The sequence below is a fragment of the Silene latifolia genome, chromosome Y, assembly GCF_048544455.1.
Source record: "Silene latifolia isolate original U9 population chromosome Y, ASM4854445v1, whole genome shotgun sequence".
Lineage (NCBI taxonomy): Eukaryota > Viridiplantae > Streptophyta > Magnoliopsida > Caryophyllales > Caryophyllaceae > Silene > Silene latifolia.
The window spans coordinates 71,850,018-71,865,230 of NC_133538.1; positions in this window are offsets into that span (position 1 = coordinate 71,850,018).

The following is a 15,213-nucleotide window of genomic DNA, read 5'->3' on the forward strand; positions in this document are numbered from 1 at the left end:
ATAGTGCGTTTACATACTAAATCTCGTACAAGGAATATCAGGGATTTATCATATATGTAAAAATCTTGTACAAGGAATACTAAAACTCAAACGATAAATGCGATTATCATATATGTAAAAATTGATACACTATCAGATTATTACATATCATATAATCTACAACAATTCAATTACCATATTTCAACCACATTGAAACGACATGACTATCATGTTTAGCCTTCAACAAGGCCTGGTTTATAATCAATCACACCTCATCTGATTAAACCAACAAATTGCTATTTCCCTTTGTTCTACATGACTTATATTACATGTAACAAAATTGAGTACATATCTAGACTCTAGACTAAGACACCCTTGCTCAAATATAGCTCCCACTGTCATTACAGTGTGTTAGGATAGGATATGCGGCCGCAGGAACTACTTCTAGTCCCTGCGTTACTGCCGAATCCAAGCCACTTCCTTTTTCCAACGTCAAATGTTACAATGTACTCAATATCCGTTGTAAAATCCGCAATGTATAACTGTTTTGAACTCTTCCAGCAGATTAACTCCTCATAGTCAGTACGGGATTCCATACATTCCCTATGTGTTGAAAACAAAATTGTATTTGTGCAACTGTTTACACAAACTTCAATTACCATTTGTGTAACTCCTTACACAAAACAAATAAATTTAAAACACTTAACTTCACATCCCTAGCTATTAAGTGACCTTCACTTAACTTCGATTAATAACAACTCGTAAACAACTCGTAATACTCAAAGCATATGAATTTTTATGACAATAACACATCATAGCGTATTAAATTGATCGCTTAGCGGAAGCAATTGGAATCAATTCTAATGAGTTCAAATTGTTTGAACCATTCAAGAATCTCATCTATATAAAACTCCTGATAAAACACTTATATCCCTTTCTGATTTATTTCTATAAATCCGGATACTTAAGAAGTATTAATATTCTCCTAAGTCTTGTCATCATTCCAAATGATTAATATGTCAACAACATAAAAGACTCATAATACCACCATACTCCCACTAAACTTCATGTATATACATAATTCCTCGACATCTCGAGAAATGTTTTATAACATGATCAAACACATATTCCAACTCCATGATGCTCTCTTAAGACTTCTTCTTAAGTTAGCTACAATCTTATGAAAGATTCATTAACCTCTTATTAGACACTTCTAATAAATTAATAAAATTTAGTTTAGTCATAAACTAACTAGATCTTATGCATGCATAACAAAATAATACAAAGTAAGAAGAAAATGATCTACTTACAATGAGGGCCCAATGGTTTATACTAATCGGTCTCCTACCAAATTAGTCTTCGTAAAAACCGAGTGCTCCAAGGATGAACTTAGACCCAATGGTAGGATCTACGCCTCAAGGAATTGTACCAAGATAATCACCCTTAATACATGTACTAATTTAGTTACTAGAAATTAGTATATGTGCCCTAAAATAATACTAATATTATTGTTTACTACTACTAGTAAAGATGAGATAATATTAGTGATTTTGTGAGTTTTTACTCCTTAAGTGTTCTAAACAAAATTAGAGAGAGTTTACAAATTACTCATATTTTGTTAAGTAAGAATGACCAAAAATAAGAAGAGAAAACTCTTCTTATTTTCTAGGTAGCCCGGTACCATGGGGAAGAAGGCCCAATGCATGCACAAGTTTGTTTTTCTCAAGATTTAGGCTTGCATGCCTACCATTAGTAGGGTATGATTGTGTTTTGTTAATTAAATGAACAAAACACAACCAACCTCCTATACCCCTTAATTACACGGCACCCATGAGATAAAAGGGTCCATTTTAAGTTTGTCAATTGTCAATTTGTATAGTGTGACATATGGACATGTTACTAGACATGTTTGTTAATAATGCACTTTTAACTTATTAAAAATAATTATATTAACAAAATAAGTCACATACAAAAATTAACTAGTAATTCATGATTACAAGTACTTAAAATGGGTCATAGAATTATAAATCACAACAACTTGTATTTATAATAAACCATTCATTCTTATTTTAATAATTGTATCATAAACAATAAATAAACCTAAGTAATAAAACAATTTAATTACTTAGTACGAATCTTATTTAATCGAATTACAATAAGATACGTAATCTCACTCACAAAATCATTTGTTCAATTTTAAGGAATTAATTAACTTGTATCAACATACAATTAATTAATTAATCAATTAAGAGTGTTACCCTAGAGGTATGACCTTAAGGGATCAACTGATCACCACCGTCACACGATAGTAATGTCAAACTCTAGCCAGCCAATCATTACCGATTAATGTGGATCAGTTGACAATTAAATTTTACTTTCCCTCACGCATTTTTATTTTGAGATTTAAACATGTGATCGCATTATTGTCGAGGACACATCCTCTAACATCTTATGATTGTAAAACCCACAAGACATGTCAAATACACTTCCTCTTCAAGAATCTAATTCAAGAAGATGGCTTTGTCATCCTATTGTCAAATCATACAATTATGAAATGCAACACTTGCCTATATAATCCGAATTCATCAAAGCATTGCAACTAGTGCAAACCTTTTGTCACCAATCAAGCTTTGAAAACATCTTTATGTTTTAATCAAGTCAATTACACTGAGGAGGTCTAACTTCTTCATGTAAATATACCAGTTCATTTACTGAAAATTACACTTGGAGTCCAATTCGGATCAAGATGGCTTCAGGCCATTGCATAGAGTTGAAACAAGAAACAATCCTCTTGTAAGTTACAGGTTTCGTCACTTTCTAAAAGTAATACTATATCATCACCTCTGATGAGTGATGAATTTAACCTGACCTCGTAGATTCCGAAGAATCAAACACTTAATCTGATCAGGAGGAAATTTCCTGCGTTATATGCTCCGTTTGTGGCTCTTCAACATTTTCTCCCACTCTGTCTTTTAGAAATAAACCTTTTTCTATAAAGACAGCATCATGATCCACAAACAATTTGTTCTCATGATTATGTAGGTTAAATGACCACATGATTTCTTTTGGACAACTTACAAATTAGGTACTATACCTCTCCATATCCAATAAGGAGTGAACGCGATTGTTTAAATTGTACTTTGATTTAGTGGGAAGAAGAAATTAGCAGACAAAATAGAAAGACCCCAATTGAAAAATCAAGTGGCTCAATAAAACTTGATAAAGATCAAACCATATCATATAGGTTCGATATCTCCTTATAACCACACCTTATCAAATAATGTGTATTAGGGAAAGTTAACTTGTGATACTATATCACTTTTCTTTTGATGAAAAACAAAAGTCATTACTTAGTTATTTATGTCCACGTTTGGATCGTGAATATTTGATCTTATAATCTTATTGGTTATCACATTTACTTTAAAACTCTTTGAACTCATCAAAGGTTTCTCTTTATACCTCATTTAGTAGACACACCAGTATCTACCTAAATTGATGGTAAAATAAAAGAAGTGATTATAACCTACTCTGGATGAGAATGTTATTCGACCACACACACATCCATATGTAATTAGGGTCAATAACTCATATGCTCGATCTCCTTTTCAACAAAAGGGCACAAGTCATCTTGCTTTGAATACAAGATTCGCATATATCATAAGATTCATAATCAAATGATTCAAAGTGAATGCGTTTTCAATCTAGAACTAAGATTTGATCGGGGTCACCAATTTAATTTGAGCCTTTTATATTCTATATGATATATAAATTTATCTAGTTTAGGTCAAGAATAACCAATGATTGGATTGGTATAGCCATAGATCAAATCATGGCAAATTAGGGCACAACATTTGTTTATATCACATGAGTGAAACCCTATGTGTCTTACACAAAACCTTTATTAAAGCACAATTCTAAACCCAAAAAACGAGATTAAGTATATAATAACATTTATATGTCTCATAATGAAATGACAACTACCCTAGTTCCATTTCCTATGAGAAGGTTGATATTAGTTTAAGGCTAATCGTCACACGATTATCATCCCATGTACCAAAAACAATAATAATAACCACTATCGATATCAAATATTGATGAAGTGGTACATGTATAACTAATGTCAATCATCTAGATAAGAAGGAACCTTTTAGGTGTCACACACCCAACTTTCTTATTCTCCAAAAAACTAGGGGTATTATATCTACTAATGTCATACATGTTTAAAAACAACATGTTTGGTCAGGATTGGCATCGCACTAAGATTAGGTGCTGCTATTCACAATAGCTTAGCATTAACCTTTGCTTTGAGCCAATTCTTTAACCAAACCAAATTCTTTCTTGAGCCTCATCCTAATCTTAACTATTAAGATATATACATCCCTCTTAGAACTCCAACTCACTTCTAAGAAACTTTATGAAGTGAATGTGGTAATTGGTTAATCATGATTTCAAACAAATCATATTACCAATTCGTTCGAACACTTTTACACGCTCAAACAATTTAAGTATGTAAAAACATTTATCTTATGAGCAATAAGATTGTAGCATCTTTGTTGTAAATAAAATGATATTGCAAAATCAACACACTTTTGACTAAGATAATATCCCGTTCATACTCTTCATAAGAGACCCTTACAACGGACAATATGAGGATCAAAAGAATTGCAAATTTTTATCATTAGCTATGGTGGTAAAACGGTGAAAGGTTGAATAATCGAAAATTTAAGTTACCGTATACTCTTAGAAAACTATTTTCTTGCATAACGGATTATCGATTCTATAGATTGAGGAGCGAATTGAATATTAGCCATTGCGCGATATAAAATAGTAAAAAACGGAGTAATAGGGAAAATTAACATTCATCGTAAATAAATACTTGAAAAACAATTTTATCAAGTTTGAATACGCATTTATATAATGATCTATCACCTAAATTATATAAATGATCCCGAGATCCATCTCTAAATAAACCTCGGCCCGGTGACACTAGACATACGAGATCTAAATAAATTCGATGAGTCAATCCTTTGACTAATTCTACATTTAGAACTCTTGGTCGACAAATTTCTAGTAAATCCGTCTCCTAGCCCCAGAACACTAAACTGGGCCCAGTGACGCCAGACATACCAATCTTGCAATTCTGATGAGTCCAACCAACTTTTACGTGTAATAACATTTATTACCCTACTTACCCGACGTAAAAAGGGAACACCACGGTGAGCCGTACCTGCCCCCTAATGAAGAAGGGATTCATAGGTGTTACTAATTGGAAGGGCTAGCCTCAATATTTAAACAATGTGAAAGATCTTGTCAATTTATTATCAATTCCCTTTAAGTGAACTAAATCGGCGAATTCTCAATAACTTTAATTGACAACAGTCGTAAAAATGAATAAAATGCATGTAATGGCAATTTGGCATGAATGCATTAAATAAAATACATGTAAAAGACAATTACTAGTATGGCCTCACATTACTGTCGTATGATGGCGGTGATCAGTTGATCCCTTTAGGTCACACCTATAGGTAGATGGCCAAATAGATAGACTAATTATTTATATAAGATATAGTATAATTAGTATCTTGTATATATTGACTTTTATTAAGTCAAGTGAATTTATTTTTGATGACAAGTTATGAACTCGGGCCAAGAGGATTTATTATTTAATTATATGATAATTAATTAATAAATATTAATTAGAATTTATTAATTAATAGTTAATCACTACTATAGATACAGGCTATAACAGCGGTTAAAAACCGTTGTTATATAAAAAAGCGGACGTTGTTAAAGCGTCCGTTGTTAACGGTTTTAACAACGGTTGGTTTTCCTAAGAAACCCGTTGTTAAAACTATTAACAACAGTTTTAAGTATAAAAAACCGTTGTGGAAAGGGTGACTAAATTTTGGTGGGAAAGTTATAACAACGGTTACAGTATAAAAAACCGTTGTTATACCTAAAGACAACGTGTTTTTTTTAAAAAAACCGTTGTTGTTTATTTTTTTTTTTTAAAAAAAATTAAATTATATATTACTAGATGCATGCATTATTATCCCCTTAATTATAATTCCGATGCAGCATGCATTATTACTGCCAAATCCCTATGTGAAAGGACAATAATATATGGAATGAGAAGGGTTATAAGATTTGAAGCAGATATTATGGCACAACTTCCTCAACATATATTAATTAAAAAACAAATCAAACGACACATTACTTAGTATAAATTCATGCATTATCTCAATAATTAACCATCCATTCCATTATCTCACTATCTCCAAACCCTAAACTGCTAAAACAAACTCCAAACCCTAAATCTTTCAAACAAACTCCAAACTTCCTCAACAATGAATGATACCATCTATAAGACTGTTACTATGACCGAGTACAACAGGAGTTTCATCCCCCGGTTGCTGGACATCGAGGACAGGTTGAGTAGCTACTTAGATGAAGCTCGATCCACACTCAAGGACGCCAAAAAAAATGGCTTGACAGAGCAGCAGTTGTTGCAGCTATATGACGATATAGCAACTGCTGAACGAAACCTCCCAATAGCGAAGAAGGAGAGGATGGATATTATAGAAGAGAATAAGACTCTCTATGCATATCTAAGAATTGTATTTTTATCAATGTAATTCGTTTTTTTAATTTATGTATATATATATATATATATATATATATATATATATATATATATATATAGTGTAAAGATCAAGTAAGTCCATGTCTTACATGTGAGTCCATGAGTCCTCATCCAAGCCATTGGATGAGGAAGATGGGTGGTGGAGATCAAAACACAAAAAAGGTGATTAATTAGCCAAAAAAAACACTCTCTCTCTCACTACCTTAACTAATCCACCCTAATTATCACTAATTTCACTATATATAATTTATCATCACACCCATTTATCTCTCATCTCACACAATTCATTCACCTTCTCTACCCAATAAATTCAAAACCTAAAAATTCAAAAAAAAATTCCCCCTCTTTTCCTCACCAACCCACCTCCTCACCCGATACCACCATACCCGACACCACCACCATCTGACGCCACCACCACCACCCTAGAGGTGATCATGGGCCGGGCCAATGCGGGCTTGGGCCGGGCCTTTCTAACAAAAGCGGCCCATTTGTGTGGGCCGGGCCGGGTCGGGCCAAATGTGTGGTCTAATTTAGCAGGCCCAAATCCGGCCCTTATGGGCTAATGCGGGCTTATGGGCCTAAATGGGCTTTTTCGGGCCCTAAAATTTACGACTTACCTTAGGAAATAATTAGTGTAATACCTTTAGTTACAACTTTTAAAATATACATAGTGTATAAAATTGTACAAAATATGATGAAATGCATATGAATTGCTCACTAAAATAAAATAAAGACAAACATCGCCACCTCAGAATGCTTAATAATGCATTGGTATATATGATTTATGTTATGTATACTTTGTTTTATAAATCCAAAAAAATATACTTGAGTTTGTAAAGAGTTGGGTATAACTTTTACGCTACTTTAATATGTTTTATTATAAAAAATATTCATTATTAATAAATATGGGCCGGGCCGGGCCAAAATTTGGGCCAAATACTTGGCCCAAACCCGGCCCCAAAATATTTTGGGCCTTTTTAGGCCGGCCCATGGGCTTTTTTGGGCCAAAACTAAAGGCCCAAGCCCTTCAAAAAAGCGGGCCGGGCCGGGTAGGGCCAATGGGCTTGGGCCATTTGATCAGCTCTACACCACCCACGACACCCCCACCACAGCCACTTCTACGCACCACCACCACCCAAAAAAGCAACAACCACCGCCACTGCTACACTCCACGACCAATAACAACCACACAACCCTTATCGCCACCACCAACTAGCTACATCACCACCACCACATCACTACTAACAACCCTCACCCACCTTTTATTTTAAAATTTCAGATCTACAAAAAGTTAAAAAAATGGGGTTGATGTCAGAGTCGTCTGTCAATCGAATAACTGGGTATACAAGCTCAGCTCCCTATTCATTTTAGTGCAATGCTATCATCTGCTGCGAAGTGTGATGGATGGTGAAATTGGATCTTTGTTGCATGAATCAATGCATACTTAACTTTGTTTTGCATTCGCAATATTAGATGTAAAGTTGTATGCTCAATATGCTCTATTTAATTGCAACAATGCTGGCTTGTATTGCCTTCTCATGCAAGCTCAGCTCCCTATCTTTATTTTATGGGGTTGTGGGCCTTTTTGTTTTTTTCCAGATTTAGTTTCTCGTTTGTTTTTTTTTTTTTTTTTGTTTTTTTTGTTTTTTTCAAATTTCCTTTCTTTTAAATATCGTCTTCTATATATTTCGTATTTCAAATATCGTATTGTTTTTTTTTTCAAATCTCGTCTTGTTTAAATTCATTATGTTATCAATATTTTTCAGATCTCGTTTTTATGTTGATTTGAAAAAAATCGCATTCTCTCTCTCTCTTTTTTTTTTGGTTAAAAAATAGTCATAGTTATTGTTTGTTTTTTTCAGATTTGGTATTTAAAATGTTGTACTTATTTAAGTTACACTTTTTTCTGTTAGAATTACACTTTTTTTCTGTTAAAATTACACTTTTCTTCATTAAAATTACACTTTTTTCTGTTGAAATTATACTTTTTTCGGCTAGAATAACACTTTTTTTGGCTAAAATTACACTTTTTGTTGTTAGAACTACACTTTTTTAGCTTAAAATTATACATTTTTCGGCTAAAATTACACTTTTTCTCCTAAAATTATACTTTTTGTTGTTAGAATTACACTTTTTTCTGTTAAAATTACACTTTTCTTAATTAAAATTACACTTTTTTCTGTTAGAATTACACTTTTTTCTATTAAAATTATACTTTTTTCTGCTAGAATAACACTTTTTTCGGCTAAAATTACACTTTTTCTGCTAAAATTACACTTTTTGTTGTTGTTAGAATTACACTTTTTTTCATTAAAATTACACTTTTTTCTGTTAGAATTACACTTTTCTTCATTAAAATTACACTTTTTTCTGTTAAAATTACACTTTTTGTTGTTAGAATTACACTTTTTGTTGTTAGAATTACACTTTTTTCTGTTAGAATTACATTTACCTCTATTGGACTAATGTTACACTCTTAATGGACTTGGTCATATTCTCATATTCTCATTGGACTAATGTTACACTCTCAATGGACTATGGACTGTGGACTAAATTATACTTTTCTCGGACTAAAATTACACTTTTCTTTTCTCGGACTAAAATTACATTCTCCTTGACTAAAAATAACAATCTCATTGGACTGAAATTACACTTACCTGGACTAAAATAACATTTTTTGTCATTAAAATAACACTCGTAAAATGCTAAATTACAATAACTTGTGATAAAATGACAAAAATTCAAAATATTATTCGTTAAAATCACTCGGAAAAGATTGAAGTTAAACTTGTAAAACGCTAAATTCTCGAAAATATTTCTTAAAATTACACTTTTTGTTGTTAGAATTACACTCGTAAAATCCTAAAATGTCGAAAACTTGTCTCGAAAAAAAATCGAAAAACGAAACAATCGAAAAACTTGTCTCGAAAAAAAAAAAACGAAAAAAACCGAAACAGGAAAAATGTTAACAAAATTCTCATAAACTTTGAAGTATAAGACAAAATATGGTGTTAATTGTGTATGATAATGAATTAGTGAATGTATTATTAAAACTAGAGAGAGAAGTGAATTCATTAGTGTTAAGTGTGTTTTTTTGCTTTCAATCTCAACCTTCCACCATGCATGATCCAAGGGTTGTGGGAGGGACTTATGGACTCAAAAAAAAAAGGGACTTAGAAGAACTTTGCTCTCTCTCTCTCTATATATATATATATATAGAGAGAGAGAGAGAGAGAGACAGAGAGAGTCGGGATCCGGTGAGAACTTCTAAATATTTGAGGATTGAGGATTAGTGAATACAATATCACGGGTTCTTCAATACAATATCACCAAAAAATTAGACTTGTCCAAAAACAAAAAATTGAAAAAAAAATGAACTTTTTTTTTTTGCACAGCTGTTTTTTTCGTGTGATTGTTTCGAATAACCTGTGATATTGTATTGAACAACCTGTGATATTGTAATGAAATCCTCAAATCCTTAAAAAGATAATGTATACTCACATGATCTCATTCCTATATATATATATATATATATATATATATATATATATATATATATATATATTAATTAAGTTTATCATGCATTCCTCTCTATCATCTTGCTTCTTCTTTGTTTTATTTAATTTAATTTGTTTTACAAGCTAATAAACGCAGAAAAACAACAGTGACAAAACTAATTAAGCGAATAATACTTAGATAAAGAAAATAATGATCAATAAAAACACATGCAAATGAAATAATTAGAGAAAGAAAATAATGAGTGAGATGACAAAACCTAAATTAAACCATGCATATTTACCTGATAATTAGAGAAAGTAAGAGACGATGAAACCAACAGTGACGGCGAGATGATAAAGCGACGATGAGAAAGAGAGAAAGAGACGATGAGAAAGTGTGTGTTTGTGTTTGTGTTTGTGTTTGTGTTTGTGTTTGTGTTTGTGTTTGTGTTTGTGTTTGTGTTTGTGTTTGTGTTTGTGTATGTTTGTGTTTGTGTTAGGTTTGTGTTTTGTGGCTGTAGCTGATCTGTGTTTGTGTGGTTTATAGTATGGAAAGTATTGACAACGGTTGTTAAACAAAAACCCGTTGTCATTAGAGAATATATTAACAACGGGTCCATAGTAAACCGTTGTTAAAAAGTATTAACAACGGGTTTATAAATAACCGTTGTAATTACTTTTCACTAACTTTGTGCCAATTTTACACCAAATTATTAACAACGGTTGTGCATGTTTGACCCGTTGTTAAAACCTATAACAACGATTATCGAACCATAACCGTTGTAATTATTTTTAGTAAAATTCGCGCCATCCGTTCTACAACGTCTTATGGTGATTTTCGTGAATAAGCGTTGTTAAAGGGGCGTTGTAGTTGCCTGGATTTGTAGTAGTGAATTAATTAATTTTATATGGTATATGTATATGTTTTGAGGCGGAAGTAATAAGCTATTTAATATTACAAGAGGTTGTAAAATTAGCTAATAACGGTCCATAAGACACATTTTATATTGATAGAATGGTGTAATAATTACTTAATAATTAAGTGATTATTAGTTGTTAATTTGTATTCTTTAAATGTTAAATAATCAAATTAATATTTAATTATATAAGATAATTAAATATAAGACTTACAAGGGGTCTTATTTTCCTTCATTCTTTCTCATCAAAAGTTGATCAAAATGTTGATCATCCAACAAATAAATTCACAAATAATATTATACATCAAATATTATTAGAGTAATAATATTTGTAATAATAATATACAAGATTTAATACTACTATTATCTAGTTAATAATAATAGTATTTTTGGGCTAATCTTGGGTGCAACCAAGAGGAGGTTTCCTACCATGGAAACTTGAAGATGGAGGATCATCCATTATGTTTTTAGCTCAAGAACAACACAAAGAAGAAGTCCTTGTGTTGTGCCCAATTATTCCTAAATCAATGTAAGGAAAAATTCATCTTTTTCATTTTTTAAGCCATCTTATAAACATACATGTAACTAGATCACATAAGACACAAAATTAATGTAATTTTTGTTACTAATTAGAAGAGTCTAATTAGGGGTCTAGCACCTACAGAAACAACCCGTAAAACCGACTTACTCGATCGAGTAACTCAATTACTCGATCTAGTGCCCCCTAGTCGATCAAGTGACACCTACTCGATCCAGTACCCATCAGACAGTACACTGGTTTGAAATCAAAAATCACTTACTCGATAGAGTACCCAACAGTACAGAAAACCGTAGTATTACAGTCTTCCCTCCTTAAAAATGAACGTCCCTGAAGTTTAAACCCATACTCAAAGACAAACATACTAACTCAACCATGACACAACAACGCAACAAAAACTCAAAACAAAACCCCAACCAGAGCTCAAACCGACTCAAAACAACTACTTACTGTACCAAAATCTAACATAAAACCACACTAAACCTTATGCGATCATCTTCTACCCCTCTAAAAGAAACATGGTTACGTCCCTGTAACCACACATACCTAATAAAAAAAGAGACGGATACCGCTCCCTTGTAGCCTCTTACGCCTCCCAAGTAGCTTCCTCAATCTCATGATTAGACCGTAGAACCTTAAGCAACACCGTTTCCCCGGACCTAGTTTTCCGATCCTTGCGATCAAGAATCTATTTTGGCACCTCAAGATAAGACAAGGATTCATCCAACTCGATGTTCTCCACCTCTAACATATGGGAAGGATCACTCACATAGTTCCGTAACTAAGACACATGGAACACATTATGCACACGATCCAAAGCTGGTGGTAACGCTAACCGATAAGCAATCTCTCCCACACGATCCAAAATATCATACGGTCCTATGAACTTCTGGCTCATCTTCCCTTTCTTACCAAACCTCATAACCCCACGCATAGAAGATACTTTCAGAAGAACCTTATCCCCAACCTGAAACTCTATGTCGCGGCGATGTAAGTCTGTATAGCTCTTTTGTCAATCCTGGGCCGCTTTCATCTTTTGTCTAATCAATTTAACCTGTTCTATCATCTCCTGCAACATCTGTGATTTTAAAACCACTTCCTCAGCTCTATCATCCCATCAAATCGGACTCCTACACTTCCTCCCATACAAAGCCTCAAATGGTGCCATCCCAATACTCATATGGTAGCTGTTGTTATAAGAATACTCGATCAGATCCAACCTATCTTCCCAGCTACCACCAAACTCCATCACACGAGCTCGTAACATATCTTCCAGAGTCTTGATAGTTCTCTCTATCTGTCCATCTGTCGCAGGATGAAATGCAGTACTCATCCGTAGTTCCCATCATCTCCTGCAATTCTTGCCAAAACCGAGAAATAAACCTCGCATCTCGATCTGACACAATGTCCTTAGGGACACCATGTAACCTCACTACATGTTTCCTGTACCCATTAGCCAAATGGACCTTACTCCATGTATCTTTCATTGGAATAAAGTGAGTTGACTTAGTCAAATGGTCAACTATCACCAATATCATATTATTACCCTGCTAGCTCCTCGGTAAACCCACTATAAAGTCCATGGAGATAGACTCCCATTTCCAGTCAGGTACTTCAAGAGACTGAATCTTACCTTGCGGTCGCCACTGCTCTCCCTTAACCCTCAGACATGTCAAACATCGAGCCACGAACTCAAATATTTCCCTTTTCATCCCAGGCCACCAGAAAGTCTTCTTCAAATCTCTATACAGCTTGTCACCACCCGGATGTACTGAATACAGTGTGCAATAAGCCTCTGTCATGATCACCTTTTTCAACTCCTCATCTCTAGGCACACACCATCTCCTATCAAACCGAACACTCCCATCTGAATGAATAGAGAACCGAGATACCGTCCCTTTCTCTACTCCATACTCCACTCCTGAATATTAGAATCAAGAGCCTGCTTCCTGCGAATATCATCATAAGGATCCGGCTCCACTGTCAGGTCCTCTCTAGCATCCCCTTTTTGTATCACATGTATCCGCATCTTTCCCACCTCATCTCTCAACCTCATCAAAGACATAGCTGTGCATAGAGAATGCACACTCTTCCTGCTCAACGCATCAACCACAACGTTTGCTTTCCCTTCATGGTATATGATATCCATGTCATAGTCTGATATAAGCTTCGTCCACCTCCTCTGTCTCATGGTCAGCTCCTTTTGAGTAAAGATGTACTACACTCTTGTGATCTGAAAACACCTTAAAGGTTGCCCCATAAAGATAGTGCCCCCAAATCTTGAGAGCAAACATAACTGCACCCAACTCTAGATCATGTGTCGGAAAGTTCTCCTCATAAGGCTGCAATTGCCTAGAAGCATAGGCAATGACTTTCCCATTCTGCATCAACACACAACCCAACCCATTCTTTGAAGCATCTGTATATACCTCAAAGTTCTCTCAGCGTTCAAGTAAGGCTAAGACTGAAGCTGTGGTCAAACGCTCCTTTAATGTTTGGAATGCCGTCTCACAACTTTCCCCATCAAAACATGTTCTCTTCCCTCATCAGCGCTGTCATACATCTGACGATCTTTGGAAACTCTTTCACGAACCGACAATAGTACTCTGCCAAACCCAAGAAACTCCTGATCTCTGCCACATTCTTTGGTATTTCCCACTTAGACACTGCCTCTATCTTTGTAGGATCCACATATACACCATCTTTAGAAATCACATGCCCCAGAAAGGCAACTTCCTCGAGCCTGAACTCACACTTAGACAACTTTGCATACAGCTGATAGTCGCGCAAAGTTTGTAACACCAACCTCAAGTGCTCCTCACGCTCCTCCTTAGTCTTGGAATAGACTAAGATATAATCAATGAACACCACCACAAACCGATCCAAAAACTGACTGAAGAGCCGGTTCATCAGATCCATAAACACTGCCGGTGCATTAGACAACCCAAACGGCATCACCACATACTCATAGTGACCATATCTCGATCGAAAAGCTATCTTCGGTATGTCCTCATCCCGAATCCTCACCTAATGGTAACCTGATCTCAAATCAATCTTTGAAAAGACTTCTTCCCCACTCAGCTGGCCAAACAGATCATCTATCCTTGGCAAACGATACTTGTTCTTCACTGTAACACTGTTCAGCTCCCGGTAGTCGATGCACAACCTCAAGCTCCCATCTTTCTTTTTTACAAAAGAACTAGTGCTCCCCACGACGATACACTAGGTCTAATGTATCCCTTATCTATCAAATTATCCAACTGCTTCTTTAGCTCTTCTAACTCTTTAGGACCTATGCGGTACGGGGCCTTAGAGATTGGTCCCGTCCCTGGTTTTAGCTCCACACTAAAATCTATATCTCTCTTCGGTGGCAAACCTAGTATCTCCTTCGGAAAAACATCTGGGAACTCTCCCACCACTGGTATCTGATCAGCTGTCGGACCCACCTTACTATGGTCTTTCACATGACATATTATCAAAGGACACCCCTTCCTCAGATAAGACTTCAATGTCACTGCTGCAATAACTTTGACTTTGGGTTTGATAACAAACCCACGATAAGACACACTAACTCCCTTAGGACCTCTCAAAGAGACTCTCTTTTAGTGATAATATATCCTAGCCTTGTACTTACCCAGC